Source organism: Lontra canadensis, unplaced genomic scaffold, assembly GCF_010015895.1.
Source record: "Lontra canadensis isolate GAN:19392208 unplaced genomic scaffold, GSC_riverotter_1.0 scaffold318, whole genome shotgun sequence".
In the NCBI taxonomy this organism is placed as follows: Eukaryota; Metazoa; Chordata; class Mammalia; order Carnivora; family Mustelidae; genus Lontra; species Lontra canadensis.
Window position 1 is genome coordinate 99,384 of NW_022631312.1, and position 16,902 is coordinate 116,285.

Sequence of the window (16,902 nt, forward strand, 5' to 3'; positions counted from 1 at the left end):
TCTAAAATTCATTCAAAATAATAAATTACATATTTAGTAATGCAATTGATGGATCATAGGATAGTACTATTTTTAACTTTTTAAGGAACTTCCATACTGTTTTCCAGAGTGGCTGCACCAGTTTGCAATCACACCAACAGTGCAAGAGAGTTCCCGTTTCTCTACATCCTTGAAAACATTATTGCTTCCTGTGTTGTTAATTTTAGCTATTTTGACTGGTGTGAGGTGATATTTCTTTGGAGTTTTAATTTTTATTTCCCTGACGATGAGTGTTGTTGAATATCTTTTCATGTGTCTTTTGGACATCTGTATGTCTTCCTTGGAAAAGTGTCTATTCACATCTTCTGCTCATTTTTTAACCACATTATTTTTATTGGGTGTTGAGTTTTATAAGTTCTTTATATGCTTTTTATACTAACCCAGTATCAGATACATCATTTGCAAAATACCTAAAGGATACAGATATTAATTTAAAGGGATACATGCACCCCAATGTTTATAACAGAATTATCAACAATAGCCAAATTATGGAAAGAGCCCAAATGTCCATTGACTGATAAATGGGTAAAGAATATTTTATATCTATATACATAGATATAGATATACATAGATTTTATAGATTTTATATCTATGTATATAGATATAAAATATTCTTATACACACACACACACACACAAAGGAATATTACTCAGCCATCAAAGATAATGAAATCTTGCCATTTGCAACCACATGAATAGACGTAGAGGGTATTATACTAAGGAAAATAAGTGAGTCAGAGAAAGACAAATACCACATGACATCACTCATATGTGGAATTTAATAAACAAAATAAAACAACAACAACAACAACAACAAAACATAGGAGGGAAAAGAGAGGAAAACCAAGAAACAGATTCTTAACTATAGAGTACAAACTGATGGTTAGCAGAGGGGAGGTGGGTGGGCAGATGGGTTAAATAGGTGATGGGGAGGGGCGCCTGGGTGGCTCAGTGGGTTAAAGCCTCTGTCTTCAGCCCAGGTCATGATCCCAGGGTCCTGGGATTGAGCCCCGCATTGGGCTTTCTGCTTGGCAGGGAGCTTGCTTCCCTTCCCCTCTCTCTCTGCCTGCCTCTCTGCCTACTTGTGATCTCTGTCTGTCAAATAAATAAATAAAATATTAAAAAAAATAGGTGATGGGGAATAAAGAAATGCACTTGCTGTGATGAGAACTGGTATTGTATGTAAGTGTTGAATCACTAAATTCTATACCTGAATCAAATATTTCATTGAATGTTACCAACTGTAATTTAAATAAAAGCTTGGAAGAAAAAAATAAACTTTGGAAAAAAGAAACAGAAATTTTACCAAATATTTATAACTGGCAGCTAACCTCATGAAAAATTGTTTATCTTTTTAAATAAACACATTGAAAATTGAAGTCACAATAAGATACCACTTCACACCCACTGAAATAGATAAAATTTAAGAGAACGACAATGTCCAAGGTTAGTGATAATGGATAGTAACTGAAAATATCAAACAGCGTGGGTTGAGAGTGTAAAAATCTGCCAAATATTTAGAGTACATTTTTGAAGTTTCCTATAAAGTTAACCAAATTCTATCTTATGATCAAGCACATTCCATTTTTAGGCAATTATGTAAGAGATCTGCTAACATATTCAAAATGGCTAGAAACAACCCAAATGTCCATCAACAGAATAGGTAAGTGAATTATAATATGCCCATTCAGTTGAATGTTACCCTGCAGTTGAAAGGAATAAGTTTTAAAATCTGCTAATATACAGAATAACATGGATGAATTCTAATATCATGATGGGTGGAAGGAGCACATACTGTATGATTCAATTTGCATTAATCTCAAGAACAGACAAAACTCATCTATTATAGAAATTAGAGCACTGTTTCCTATGAGAAATAGATGTGGTTGAAGGGAGGCAGCAGAGGAGGTTCTCAAGTAATACAAAGATTCTACTTCCTGATTAAGGTAGTAGTTGCACGGGTATGCACTTAGGAAAACTCAATGAATTATACAGTTAAGATCTCTGCATTTAACTATGGAAATGTTAGCTGTGTAAGAATATAAATATTTAATAAGCTTCTCAATACTGATAAGATTTGATCTGCTAGAAATAGTAAAATATTCCTTTTTAAAAAAGATTTATTTATGTATTTGTGTGAGAAAAAGCACACAAGCAGGAGGAGTGGCAGAGGCAGAGGAAGAAGCAGGCTCCCCACTGAACAAGGAGTCCAGTGCAGGACTTAGTCCCCGGACCCTGGGATCATAACCTGAGCTGAAGGCAGATGCTTAACCAGCTGAGCCACTGAAGTGTCCCTAGAAATAGTAAAAGATTTATATAGTACATAAATACAGAAAGCTAAGTTACATAACATTACAAAATGTGTGTGTGTGTGTGTGTGTGTGTGTGTGTGTGTCTGAGAGGAGAAACAAGAAGCTATAAGGCTAGTTTTCTCCAAAAAGGGGAAATTGGGTAGTTATAAAGGACAGAATTGAGGTGAATTACTTTTGCTGAATATCCTTTTGTAAATTTTGGAATTTTGTAACATATATTACCTGTAACAAATACACAATTAAAAAATGATTCTGGGGAAAGAAGTTTTATAATTTCTGTAAGTTATTTGAAATTACCTTATAATTAACAAGAAGTAAATATGGCAAACTGTTGATAATGGTGGGCCCTAGTTTCCTGATGTCTGCAAATTTACTGTTCTTTTCTCTTTACACTCTGCATGTTTACACTGTGTTCATAATGAGAGAAGTTTTATAAGTTACAATAGAACAAATCTTTCATTACCAAAACAAGTGAAAATAAGTGTATTATACATGTTTAGAATTTATTTAAAAAACACAAGCAACTATAGAAAAGAATATATAAATAAATTAGAACATTAAAAAAAACCCACAATGATAAGTTAAAACAAAAAGCTGATTGCGGGAAAGGAAAAGGAAGAGCTAATATTGCTAAAAATCCATGAGTTAGACTTCATTGAAAAAAAAAAAGCATAGCAGAAATAACCAAAACTGGGATGAAAATATGAATTGAAATGAGAAATTAATAAGAGTGATGAAAGAACAGTTTGCATAACTTCCTGTCACTGTGTTGGAAAATATGCTTGGCTTATGATTTTCTAGGAGGAAACAAGTTAAGTAAAAGATGAAAAAAAAAAAGGAATCACTGTGGAAAAAGTTGAGAAAATTTTCTACATAGCCTCAGTTCTACTTCAAACCACCAAAATCAAAGGAGAGGTCAGATTATTTAATTGATGTGTTCACTTAACTATTCAAATTAATGCTAAAGATTTTCAACCCATTCTACAGCATTGAATAAAAAACAAAATCCTCGAAATTACTTAATGCAAACAGAGCATCTGAAATCAAAATATGGCAAATATATAGAGGGGTGAGGGATGGGAAGTTGGGTGAGCCTGGTGGTGGGTATTATGGAGGGCACATATTGCATGGAACACTGGGTGTGGTACATAAACAATGAATTCTGAAACATTGAAAAGAAATTTTAAAAAAGAAAAAAGAAAATTGCAGATCAACTTCATTTAATAGTATACTTGCAAAAAGTCAAAATCAAATTAAGATACTCATAATTTAGTAGTAAATTTAGAGCAACATTTTGGTACCAAATAGGGTTTTTTCATTAAAGGGATAAAAGAAAATTTCAATAATAGAATTATTTCACAATAATAAAAGTTTGAAGAATAATACATTTTTTATGCAAAAACCATTTATTACATCTACAACCTGGCTCTGATTAAAATTTCTTAGAAATATATATAAAGTGGGAGACTTACCTAACTTGATACACAAAAACATTTCAAATTTAAAATTCACCTATTTCATTGATGGTTGAGACCACCTAAATCAAAATAACTTACCTATTGGGACTAGGACTTGATATCACCCCTAGCAGAGTCCTATACAAAAGATAGAACTGCAAACAAATAAATACATTTACAGTTTTCTCATATAAGTGAATATCTCTTCTATCATCGAAAACATCTTACTCACATAGGCATACAGCTCATCAGACAACAATTTGTTTTTCTAGACTCACATCAAGGATCTCATGTTACTCTTTTGCCAACCTTTTACTACTGCTTCACAAATTGTGTCCATTCTTAGCCAGTTCTATGTTTTGAAAAGCCCATCTTAAATGACATTAGCCCAGACCCCAAAGCCAACTTTTAGAACACTATTAAACATTGTCAAAATGGCGTTATCCCTTGCTGCAGTAAGTTTAACACACTCAGCTCTTGTTGAATATAGTTTTTTTTTTTTTCCCTTGGTGTCTTTTGGGGTAATAGACCAGCAACAATGTACTGGTCAAACCCAAGAAACATTCCATTAAAAACTGATTAAGGATGGGTAATAATTCCACATTTAAGTGCTCTGAAAGTACCAGTCAGTGAACATTATCAATATAAATAAATCAATATCACTTGGAAGAAAAGAATCAAAATGATCAGTATTTGCAAAGGTTCTGGTATGTATTTTGGAAAAATCTGAAAAGTCATGAGAAAGAGTAAGGTGAGCACTTACCCCCCAAAACAAAACTTTCAGGTGTAGAAAAAATATCAAGGGATAAAATAAACCCCCATCACAAAGTGAAAATATTAACAGTAATTAAAATTGTTTAATAAATAGAAAGACATACCTTATTCTTGGGTAGGAAGACGTATATTATTAAAAACCAAATTCTCCCCTAAATTAATTTATTAAAGTTGATGAAATTGCAGTCTAAACTGTAATTTCTTCCAACGAGAAGACACATGAAACAGGAGGCAGAAGAAGAGACACACAGATCCACAGAACAAAAATGGTGCCAGTAACAGATGAGAATACAGCACATGTGCAAGATGGCATTACAGATAAATGGGCAATTATTGGCAAATAATCGTAAGTAATGGCAAATAACTTGACAACTTTAAGATTTCAAATCAAAAAAATTTCTCATGATTTAAGAATTTGAATAAAAGAAAGACAAAAGAATAAAAGTTAACATAGGTGAACGGTTTTATGAAATCAGTATAAATATTTTTCCAAAATGTCATGAAACTCATAAGCCATTAAAGCAAACATGGTTATACTTGGACATATAACAATCATACACATTCTTATAACAAAAATAAAGTTTAAAAGTGCATAAAAAATACCTGTAAAGCTTAACAATCCAAACCTTTTTTCCTCAATAATAAATGAGCTCTTCAAAATTAGAAGATTAAACCTCCACCCCCAAAATTGGACATAAAGAGGAAATTAAAGAATACAAATGGCTAATAAACATGAAAAAATGATCAAACTCAAAAACGAAAGAAATACAATTTAAGACAATAGTTTGGGCTATCACATTCGCAAGAAGTTTAAATATTTATAAAATCCATTATCTGTGTAGTTGTGGGAAAGCTGGCAATCTCATTCATTGCCATTTGAAGATAAAGTTGTTACCACATTTTAAGGAAATCTTGTAATAATTTTAAATGTGCATAATCCCAGTATTTCAACTGCTAAGTAATTTATTATGATATAAGAGACAAATGCAAAATTATTGATAGAGAGGTTCACGGCACAAAAATTTTGTGCTAACAAATATCTATGGATGAGAAATTCTTATAACATTTAATTATATTTCATCTACAAAACAGTCATGCAGTCATTCAACAAATGACACAGATGTATATTACTGAAATAGAAAAGGGTATTAAAACTGTAAAATGAAAGGCAATTTGCAGAAGAATGTGTACAGTATGGCCCCACTTCCAGAACCCCTCAAAATAGTTTGTGTATATGTGTGTCTGTGTGTGTGCATCTATTCACTTAAAGAATGCACACAACTCTTAAGAGAGGAAAACTCTGGGGGAGAGAACTGGCAGAGAGGAGGGCACATAATTTATATATTAGATATTTAAATATGCTTTGAATTTTTGAAAAAAATTGTGCAGTTTCTTTTTAATATATCTTATTTAAAATTTTTACCATATGGTAAATGGAAATTATAAATGTATATTTATGGGAGCACTGAGAAATTCCACCATTTTGAGTTTCTTGTATAATAATATTTCCTCTACTGAGGCTCCTGGGATTGAGTCAAGTGGCAGCAAGGGAAACAGTCACCATGCCCAAATTAAAGTCTCATCGATGGTAATCCCAACATGAGCATTTCTCAGTTAAGCATTTCTTATCTGCAGGAGGTGTCCACTGCAACACGGGAAAGAGAGGAATCGCCAAGCATAAAGAAGGGTGTATCATTGTTTTGGTGAAGTTGGTGGTAGAAGTAATGGCACCCTCAATAACAAATCGACCTCATATTGGTGGTCACCACCTGCAAGGATACAGAGGAAAAAAATGGCAAAGGTGAGAGACACATTTTCTAAGGAGCACACTGAGGATTATGAAATCCTTATATACTCTACCTCTACATGTGCTCATATGAATCTATTCAGAAGACAAAAGGAAAGCCACATTTTAAGCTGCTGCATTCACCATGTGGCCAGAAAAATTACTTTAAATCTTCCTAAATCAACATCAGAGCTACTTTTTCTTCTTCACCAAGCTAAAAATTAATAGACACCTTCAATTAACTAAGAATTTTATCTGTCTCTTTCTCTCTGTATTGGACCTTAAAATTCTAGATCATTCATTCATTTGATCAATTATTTCAGACAAAACTATTATTCTTCCTTCCAGTCTAATAGATACTGAAAACCACTAAATCTCCTTCACACAACTACTTTCTGTTAACACAATGAATTCAGCCAACTAGGAGCTTAGTTCATTGGATAAGAAAAGCTAGGGAAATCTTTCATATTCACCATAAACATACTAACAAAAATATAGAATATATATGAAGGTATATAAGAAAAGCTGTATCTCTTTTTTAAAAAGATTTATTTATTTGAGAGAGAGAGAGAGAGAGAGAGAGAAGAAAGGAAGGGAAGAGGGAGAGGAAGAGAGAGTTTTAAGCAAACTCGGCACTGAGTGTGGAGCCCGACACATGGCTTGGTTTCAGGGCCCTGAGATAACAATCTGAGTGGAAACCAAGAGTTGGGTACTTAACAGACTGTACCACCTGAGAAGCTGTATCTCTTAACTCCCATGCATTGTGGCCCTTGAGTCAATTAGAATATAGCCATAATCATCAATCTTCAATTAGAATATAGCCAAATCATCAATCTTCAGAAAACTAACATATATTTTCCTACTTAAGTATGATTGCTCCTAGAAATCAAGGACTATTCTGACAAAACATTACCTTCAAAGCGTGGTCCTCAGACCACAGTCTCCTTGTCTGGAGAGTTTTGTTTCAGAGATTTACTGGTATCATTCATTCCCAAGAGTTCCCAAGAAGTAATCTGAGGGAAAAAAATGAGAAATGCTACTTCTAGTGAAAAAGGTTAATCAGCTGGATACTGGGAAGTTATTCTTTGGTACTCTTTCATATTGATTTCATTTGGGAGCTGCTTCTTACTCTCACATAGCTCTGAAACTACAGCTATTTGTACTGTAACTCTATACATTTCAATATCAACATATTTTATCAGAACCTTTCTCTCCTGTGCATTTCCAAGACAGCCTGGATTGCTCAAATCCCACTGAAAATCATGCCTCTTTTTCCCCCCATCATTTTTCATTTTCTGCTTAGTTGGCCAGGTTATTTACAAATCACTTAAATAATCTACTTACATATCTATATTCAATAAAAGTTCATTGAGAATCTATTCTATGCCTGGCAATCCATAGGTACTTGTATCACAAAAGTAAACTAAAAATATCAGGTCATAAGAAATGAAAAGCCCTTTTGATTAGTCAAACATAGAAATAAAGACCTGAGAAACAACTTAGTAAATGGTCTTGTAGAAGTTGATTCTGTTTTAGGAGTGATTGTTGAGGAAGTCCCCCATTTGGTAAGACCTGTCATGACCCACAGATACAACTCCCAGTTATTGTGCCCACTATTACCTGGATCTTGGATGGGTTTTTAATGATATTTAGTTACAACCAAATGTCATCAAGCTTAAGAAGAGTAAGATCTATCAACTGCTGTCCCTCTTGGGATTTTTTTCCCCAGTAATCATGCAGTTCCCTGATAATGTAGTCATACCTGCAAGGGTGTCCAAAAGACCACAGGTAGCAATGGAGAGCCACTGACTTAAAAATAATTTGTTGTCTCACTCTCTGGAGATGGCATAGGCATCCATCATTATCTGGCAGGAAAAAAAAAAGAGGAAAAATAACATATTAAGGAAAAATATGCAGATATAAATATAAATTTACCTATATACACAAAGAGCTGTGTATGTAATCAAATTTTGCAATGAAATATTCACAAATTGTGGGTATCATGCTATACAGATTTCGAACGGTGGGTATTACTAAGTCTTTGTGTGTCATGGGCACAACCTTCAAGTGTGCACTGCTCTCCCTTCCCCTGAGATCCAGTAGACCCAAAAATTGGGTGGCTAATAATTATTTAGCAAAGTAAAATATTCTTATCCTATTAAGACTGCATGTTATAAAACATTTTTACTATTATACATAGATCACTAAAAATATGGTTTCTCTATTATTATCTGGTGAAGTCCAAGGGACGTTCCCAACAATTCCATTTACAAAAGAAAATTGTTATTTATCAACATTTTCAAGACAATCTTCAGAAGAAAATACACACATCAATAATATCTAAATATTTGGAAAAAATTAGACTAAACTAAATTACTCTTTTATAACAACAGTCTAATATTTGCCACAAAACAAAGTCATTTTTTTAAATCTCAAATTCACTGATTACTCAGTGAAATAGAACTATGTCTATCTTAAAGCAATGTCCTAAAAAGGTCTTTCTGAAGTGATCTGTAGAACATCATATCACAAAGTTAATCAAATATATTTAGATTTTCTTCTTTTAACATGTCAACCATTAAAATATCTTGAAGTACTAGATTTATGTAAAGGTGTAAAATGTTAACCTTTATATTAAAGAAAAACTAAGCAAAAAAACCTATAATTGTTAAAAAGTGTATTTGTCTTCTGAATATAAACATATTGATACAATACCATTGTCTTTATATCAGTTCCTGTCTACGGACAAATTTAGAGATATTTATATTATTATGTGGTATCTTATAATTCTATTTTCAAATATATTTTCACCAAAATCATCTTAGTAAAGATTTTAACAACAGATATTTTAAAGAGGTTATTTTTATAAGATCCATATATTTCATAATGTATTGGCATATATGAGAGTAGCTCTAGGTAATTTGTTTCCAACAGAACTTTGGCTCCTGCTGAACAAAAGTTTATAAATCTCAGGTGCCAAAGTAATGGTATAACATTGTGCATATATAATTCTCTGGTCTCAGAGTAAATTTGATTCTGAAAATTGCTGTTAGCAAATAAATAGATGTGGACCTTGGGGTTTTCTCAAAGTCCCAATGAAAGACAAGCAGCCTTTCCTTTCAAAGGAACCACACAGATAAGTTCTTCAGAAAAATATTTAAGATCTAAGTTAGGATATTATATCCTGGAAGAAAAAGATATTAAATGAGTCTAAATGGGAAAAGAATCACAGTCTCTGCAAAAACTGCTACTACTGAGGAAATCTTGACCAACTGTAGCAACTGCTCTAGCTTCCATCATATCTGATTTTTACAGTTAGATGGCAGAAATAGATTTTCTTTAGACTTGTATGATAGTGTTTCTCAACATTTTTTAAAAATTATCACCTTCATGGATATCTTTTTTAGATATTTCCCCCTAGTTTTCACACCCTCAAACTTTAATACCATAGATATGTTTTATATCTACTCGTGTATGGTGGCTGTCTGGAGGGCCATGATACACTGAATATTTAAGATTTCTTTTGCTCCCAAGAACTAATTTTCACCTCAGAAGTATGACATCAACTATTTTGAGAATCATGGTGTATAGTAGTAAATTGAGAAAAATAACTAAACAGGTTGGGAGTGCATACAGTCTTCCAGCTTGTCATGAAATGTGTTTAGAGTAGTTTCTTATTATTTTCTAATTCTTGTACCCAACAGGACACACTATTGAGGGCTCAGGGATGTTCTCTCAATCACATACCTTACTTTGGCCCAATGTCATCTTCTTGCCTGAAAAGAACTATGCTTTTATGCTTCAGTCTAAACACAAAAATGCCCCAAATCCTAGAATCCACAGGAATGGAAAATATGGAGGACTCACAATATCATTAATGTATATATCTAAAGTTGAGATAATGAAAGGTCTCCTAAAATTGATTAAATTATTGACTAATTAAAACAAACATTGGCTAGAAACATAGATAAATATGAATGGGTTATACTGTAGTGTCAAGGGACCTTCTGGAAGTTTCACAGAGATAAGCACTGATATTGATTGGAATCTAAATATCAGTGGCACATTGTTGAGTCTTAAGTGAAACTATACCTTGGAATCCTCCATATCCATCTCCCCTCAAGAAAACACAAGGTAAATAATATTTCTGATGGAATCTAGAGATCATTAGCAATGCCCCTCTTTCATTCCTAACTTTTTTTGTTTCTTGTTCAGTCTAACTAAAGTCTTTTTAGACTTTAGAGTTTCATTAACCTTTGAAGAAATGTAACTTTTGGTCTCATGGGTTTTCTTTACAGTTTTGAGGGGGCTTTATTTGTATTTCATTGACTTTGTTCAAATATTTATTTACTTCTATATACTTGATTTTCTAGTTGAGTCTTTTTCTTGTATCTTAAGGTAGGAGTTTAGGTTATTTATTTGATATATTTACTCTTTTCTCATAGTCATTTAAAACTATAAATCTTGGGTGATGGGCAAGATGGTGGAGAATTAGGAGACCCTGTTTCAACTGGTCCCCTAAAGTGAGCTAAATGTCTACCAGAACACTCTGAACACCCACAAAATCAGCCTGAGATGTAAGATTATACACTTCTGGATCTCTTTGGGGACAGAATACATCAATGGAGAGGTAAAGCAGAGTGGAAATGATTGGACTGATATGGGAGGATAAACAGAAGGGGGAGCAAGCCACCAGAAGTGACCCATTGGAAAGAAATAAAAAAGTGCCCTGTGATTGGAGACCAGCATTAACTTGGAGTCTGGTTAAAAGCACTTTCAAAAAGAGCAAAAGATCTTAAGGGACAACTGGTGGAACCAGGCAGTCATGGGCACAGGCCAAAGCCCATATTCCTAGGACAGTCACTGCTGGTGACTACCCATGCCAAAGAGAGTCCAGCAGGGCCTCCAGTCCATGATCCCTGAGCCCATGGTTTTCTGATGCTTGCACCACCATTCAGGCTGGGCACACTCCTACTCGCACCTGAGAGAACCAGATGTGGGCACCAGCCAGTGTTCTCTAGGAATGCAGCCTTCCACAACCAGCCACAGGGTCCAGACACTCCCAGCCCATGCCTGAGAGAAGCCAGTGCAACCTTGGGTCAGGATCCTTCAGCAGGCAGCCCTCCTTGACCTGCATGACCAGTGGGTCTGAGCACACCTGGTATGGCCCTGGACTCCAGACAGCAGTCCCGGCAAAGGCAGCCACTGGAAGTGGGCTCCCTAGACCAATATCGCTCACAGTTTTAGTGGCATTGGAGTGCAGAAAGAAGCAGGGCCCTCAGGTGACCACTAGGATGGTGACTTGGGGTGCACACCGCCTATGGGAGGTTGCACTGTTCAGTGGTTTAGAGAGGGGAAGTCTGCGTGCTGTGGACCACCCAGAGGGGAACAGTCTGAGGCTTTTCTCTGAGGCAGAGGTCTGGGTGCAGATACTTTTTTTGCTCTGACCCTCTGAAAAGCCACAAAAACCACCAAAGAACAAAAACCTCCAGAGAACAAAAGCCTGAAAAACTGGTTTCCACAGAGCCCAGCCCCTTGATAACCTGCAGGGTGATTCAACCCAAGCAAGATTAACAGGAGAACAACGTAGCAGCACCCCCCCCCACCCAGAGAAGCCAAAAGAACAAGAGGACAAACAACAGGGTCCCCATAAAACTGTAAAACCCTAACACCAGGGGAAAACAATATATTAAGCTCACGGTATTGCCCTAAAATCTGCTTACTTCATAGATAATTTTTTTTTAATTTGTTCTCATGATTCTTGTTCTTTTAATTTTTAAACCTACTTACCATTACAACTAGAGGTTTAATGCAACATATTCCATAATAACTTTTTAAAAAAATCTTATTTATTTATTTGACAGATATCACAAGTCAGCAGAGAGGCAGGCAGAGAGAGAGGGGAACCGGTTCCCTGCTGAGCAGAGACCCTGATGTGGGCTTGATTCCAGGACCCCAAGACCATGACCCGAGCCAAAGGCAGAGACCTAACCCACTGAGCCACCCAGGTGCACCCATAATGACTTTTAATTTGAACTTTTTTCATACATAAACCTGTGTTTCTATTTCTTTTTTCTTTTTTTTAATATACATATAGATATAAGCTTAAGGTAATCTTTATTCTCCTATTCAATATTACCCTTATATAAAAACCAGTTTTATTTCCCTGTATCTCTAGTTATTGAACCCTTGAACAAAGATATCAAGATACACCCAGGAAGAACCAAAATAACGTTCCTCACCCACATCAAGGATTTATAAGCACCCTCCCATCTTATTCTTCTGGTGTTTCTGTGTATTTGTTTTGTTCTGGGATCATATAAATCATATTCTTAGGATTCATTTTGGCTGGGCTCTTCTTTTTTTGCCCTGTCATTTATTTTGTCGATCCTTTTGTTTGTTAGTTTTTGTTTATATACCTTATAAATCTTACTTTTTGGGCTAATTTTGAATGGGTTTTAGCTTTTTTATTGTTGTTCTCTTTCTCTCTCTTTTTTCTTTTTTTTCTTTTTGGTGGTGACCTCTGATTGCTCCAAAACTTTCCAGGGTGTACCTTGCCTGGATCACAGTTGTTACATTCAGCTATATATCCCCTCATCCACTTCTTACAAAAATGACTAGGAGGAGGAACACCCAACAGAGGAAAAATTCAGAGACTGTGCCCTCTCCATCAGAACTATTGGATATGGACATAAACAGTAGGTTGGAAAGGGAAATCAGGGTAACAATTATCCAGGCAATGGCTAGGTTGGAGAAAACCATTAGTGACAACATAGAAACTCTAAGGAAAGAAGTGAAAGCTGCCTAGGGAGAACTTAAAAATTCTATCAATGATATCCAATCTAATCTAAATACTCTAACAGCTAGCGTAACTGAAGCAGATATAGAATTAGTGATCTAGGGAACAAAGTGTAGAGAAAAAGGATCAGAAGGAGGCATGGAAGAAACAGCTCAGAAAACATGAAAACAGAATTAAGGAAATAAATGACGCCATGAAATGTTCCAATATCAGAATTACTGGGATCCCTGAGGGAGTGGAGAGAGACAGAGAAGACTAGAAGATATAGTTGAACAAATTCTGGATGAAATTTTTCCCAATCTGGGGAATGGAACCAATGCTCGTGTCCTAGAGGCAGCATGGTATTGGCACAAAAAACACATGAACCAGTGAATCAGAGTAGAGGGTCCAGAAATGGACCCACAACTCTATGGTCAAATATTGTTCAACAAAGCAGGGGGAAATATCCAGTGGAAGAAACATAGTTTCTTCAAGAAATGGTGCCTGGAAAATTGGACAACTATGTACAGAAGAGGGAAATTTGACCATTCTCTTATAATATACACAAAAATAAAGCTAGAGACTGTGGACTCTGAGAAACAAACTGAGGGTTTTGGAAGGGAGTCGGTGAGCCTGGCAGTGGACATTAAGAGGGCACATATTGCATGGAACAGTGGGTGTGGTGCATAAACAATGAATCTTGGAACACTGAAAAAATAAAGTTAAATTAAAAAAAAAACAGATTAAGCCATCTATCATTATATAATATCTGTTTTCATTTCTAATAATATTTTAACTTAAGGCCTGTTTTCTATATCAGAATAGAAACTCCAGTTCTCTTCTGGATATTCCTTGCATAATATAGCTTTACCCACCATTAACTTTCAAACAATTTGTGTATTTTATTCTAAATTGTCTCTTTCAAAAATAATGTTTAGTTGTTAAATTTTTAAATTTTTTTAGCATAACATTATTCATTGTTTTTACACCACACCCAGTTCTCCATGCAATCCGTGCCCTCTCCAATACCCACCAACTGGTTCCCCCAACCTCCCATCCCCCGCCCCTTCAAAACCTCAGATTGTTTTTCAGAGTCCATAGTCTCTCATGGTTCACCTCCCCTTCCAATTTCCCTCAACTCCCTTCTCCTCTCCATCTCCGCTTGTCCTCCATTCTATTTGTTATGCTCCACAAATAAATGAAACCATATGATTATTGACTCTGATTGACTTATTTCACTCAGCATATTCTCTTCCAGTCCTGTCCATGTTGATACAAAAGCTGGGTATTCATCCTTTCTGATGGAGGCATAATACTCCATAGTGTATATGGACCACATCATCCTTATCCATTCGTCAGTTGAAGGGCATCTTGGTTCTTTCCACAGTTTGGCGACCTTGGCCATTGCTGCTATAAACATTGGGGTACAGATGGCCCTTCTTTTCACTACATCTGTATCTTAGGGGTAAATACCCAGTAGTGCAATGGCAGGGTCATAGGGAAGCTCTATTTTTAATTTCTTGAGGAATATCCACACTGTTCTCCAAAGTGGCTGCACCAACTTGCATTCCCACCACCAGTGTAAGAGGGTTCCCCTTTCTCCACATCCTCTCCAACACATGTTGTTTCCTGTCTTGCTAATTTTGGCCATTCTAACTGGTATATGGTGGCATCTCAATGTGGTTTTAATTCGAAATTGCCTGATGACTAGTGTTGATGAACATTTTTTTATATGCCTGGTAGCCATTTGTATGTCTTCATTGGAAAAGTCTCTGTTCATGTCTTCTGCCCATTTTTTTATATGATTGCCTGATTTGTGTGTGTTGAGTTTGAGGAGTTCTTTATAGATCCTGGATATCAACCTTTTGTCTGTACTGTCATTTGCAAATATCTTCTCCCATTCCGTGGGTTGCCTCTTTGTTTTCTTGACTGTTTCCTTTGCTGTGCAGAAGCTTTTTATTTTGATGAAGTCCCAAAAGTTCATCTTCGCTTTTGTTTCCTTTGCCTTTAGAGACATAGTTTGAAAGAAGATGCTGTGGCTGATATCAAAGAGGTTACTGCCTATGTTCTCCTCTAGGATTCTGATGGATTCCTGTCTCACATTGAGGTCTTTTATCCATTTCAAGTTTATCTTTGTGTACGGTGTAAGAGAATGGTCGAATTTCATTCTTCTGCATATAGCTGTCCAGTTTTGCCAGCACCATTTATGGAAGAGACTGTCTTTTTTCCACTGTATATTTTTTTCCTACTTTGTCAAAGATTATTTGACCATAGAGTTGAGGGTCCATATCTGGGCTCTCTACTCTGTTCCACTGCTCTATGTGTCTGTTTTTATGCCAGTACCATGCTGTCTTGGTGATCACAGCTTTGTAGTAAAGCTTGAAGTCAGGTAACGGGATGCCCCCAGTTTTATTTTTGTTTTTCAACATGTCCTTAGCGGTTCGGGATCTCTTCTGATTCCATACAAATTTTAGGATTATTTGCTCCAGCTCTTTGAAAAATACCGGTGGAATTTTGATCAGAATGGCATTAAAAGTATAGATTGCTCTAGGCAGTATAGACATTTTAACAATGTTTATTCTTCCGATCCAAGAGCATGGAATGGTCTTCCATCTTTCTGTGTCTTCTTCAATTTCTTTCATGAGTGTTTTATAGTTCCTTGAGTACATACCCTTTACCTCTTTGGTTAGGTTTATTCCCAGGTATCTTATGGTTCTTGGTGCTATAGTAAATGGAATTGATTCTTTAATTTCCCTTTCTGTATTTTCATTGTTAGTGTATAAGAAAGCCACTGGTTTCTGTACATTGACTTTGTATCCTACCACGTTACTGAATTGCTGTATGAGTTCTAGTAGTTTGGGGGTGGAGTCTTTTGGGTTTTCCATATAAAGTATCATGTCATTGTGAAGAGAGAGAGTTTGACTTCTTCATTGCCAATTTGGATAACTTTTATTTCTCTTTGTTGACTGATTGCTGTTGCTAAGACTTCTAATATTATGTTGAACAAGAGTGGTGAGAGTGGGCATCCTTGTCGTGTTCCTGATCTCAACAGGAAGGCTGCAAGCTTTTTTCCCACTGAGGATGATATTTGCTGTGGGTCTTTCATAGATAGATTTTATGATGTTCAGGAATGTTCTCTCCATCCCTATACTTTGAAGCTTTTTAATCAGGAACAGATGCTGGATTTTGTCAAATGCTTTTTCTGCATCAATTGAGAGGACCATGTGGTTCTTCTCTCTTCTCTTATTAATTTGTTCTATCACATTGATTGATTTGCAAATGTTGAATCATCCTTGTAGCTCAGGGATGAATCCCACCTGGTCATGGTGGATAATCTTTTTAATGTGCTGTTGGATCCTGTTTGCTAGGATCTTGTTGATAATCTTAGCATCCATATTCATCAGGGATATTGGTCTGAAATTCTCCTTCTTGGTATGGTCTTTGCCTGGTTTGGGGATCAGGGTAATGCTGGCTTAATAGAAAGAGAATGGAAGTTTTCCTTCTGCTTTAATTTTTTGAAAGAGTTTCAGGAGAATAGGTGTTATTTCATCTTTGAAAGTTTGGTAGAATTCCCCCGGGGATCCATCAGGTCCTGGGCTCTTGTTTTTGGGGAGGTTTTTGATCACTGCTTCAATCTCGTTACTAGATATCAGTCTATTCAGGTTGTCAATTTCTTCCTGGTTCAATTTTGGGAGTTTATAGTTTTCCCGGAATGCATCCATTTCATCTAGTATGCTTAGCTTATTGGCATATAACT

The 16,902-nt window shown here is 35.6% G+C and overlaps 1 long non-coding RNA gene across 1 annotated transcript in view; it reads right to left on the reverse strand.

The window, feature by feature from the left end:
* Positions 1-4,495: 4,495 nt before the first annotated feature.
* Positions 4,496-16,902, reverse strand: part of LOC116862762 — a 46,296-nt gene continuing 33,889 nt past the window's right edge. The window contains exons 2-4 of the long non-coding RNA XR_004381692.1: positions 8,130-8,232; positions 7,281-7,380; positions 4,496-6,350 (exon numbers count right to left, since the gene is read on the reverse strand). This is a non-coding gene — a long non-coding RNA (uncharacterized LOC116862762). The remainder of the gene's footprint in view (positions 6,351-7,280; positions 7,381-8,129; positions 8,233-16,902) is intronic.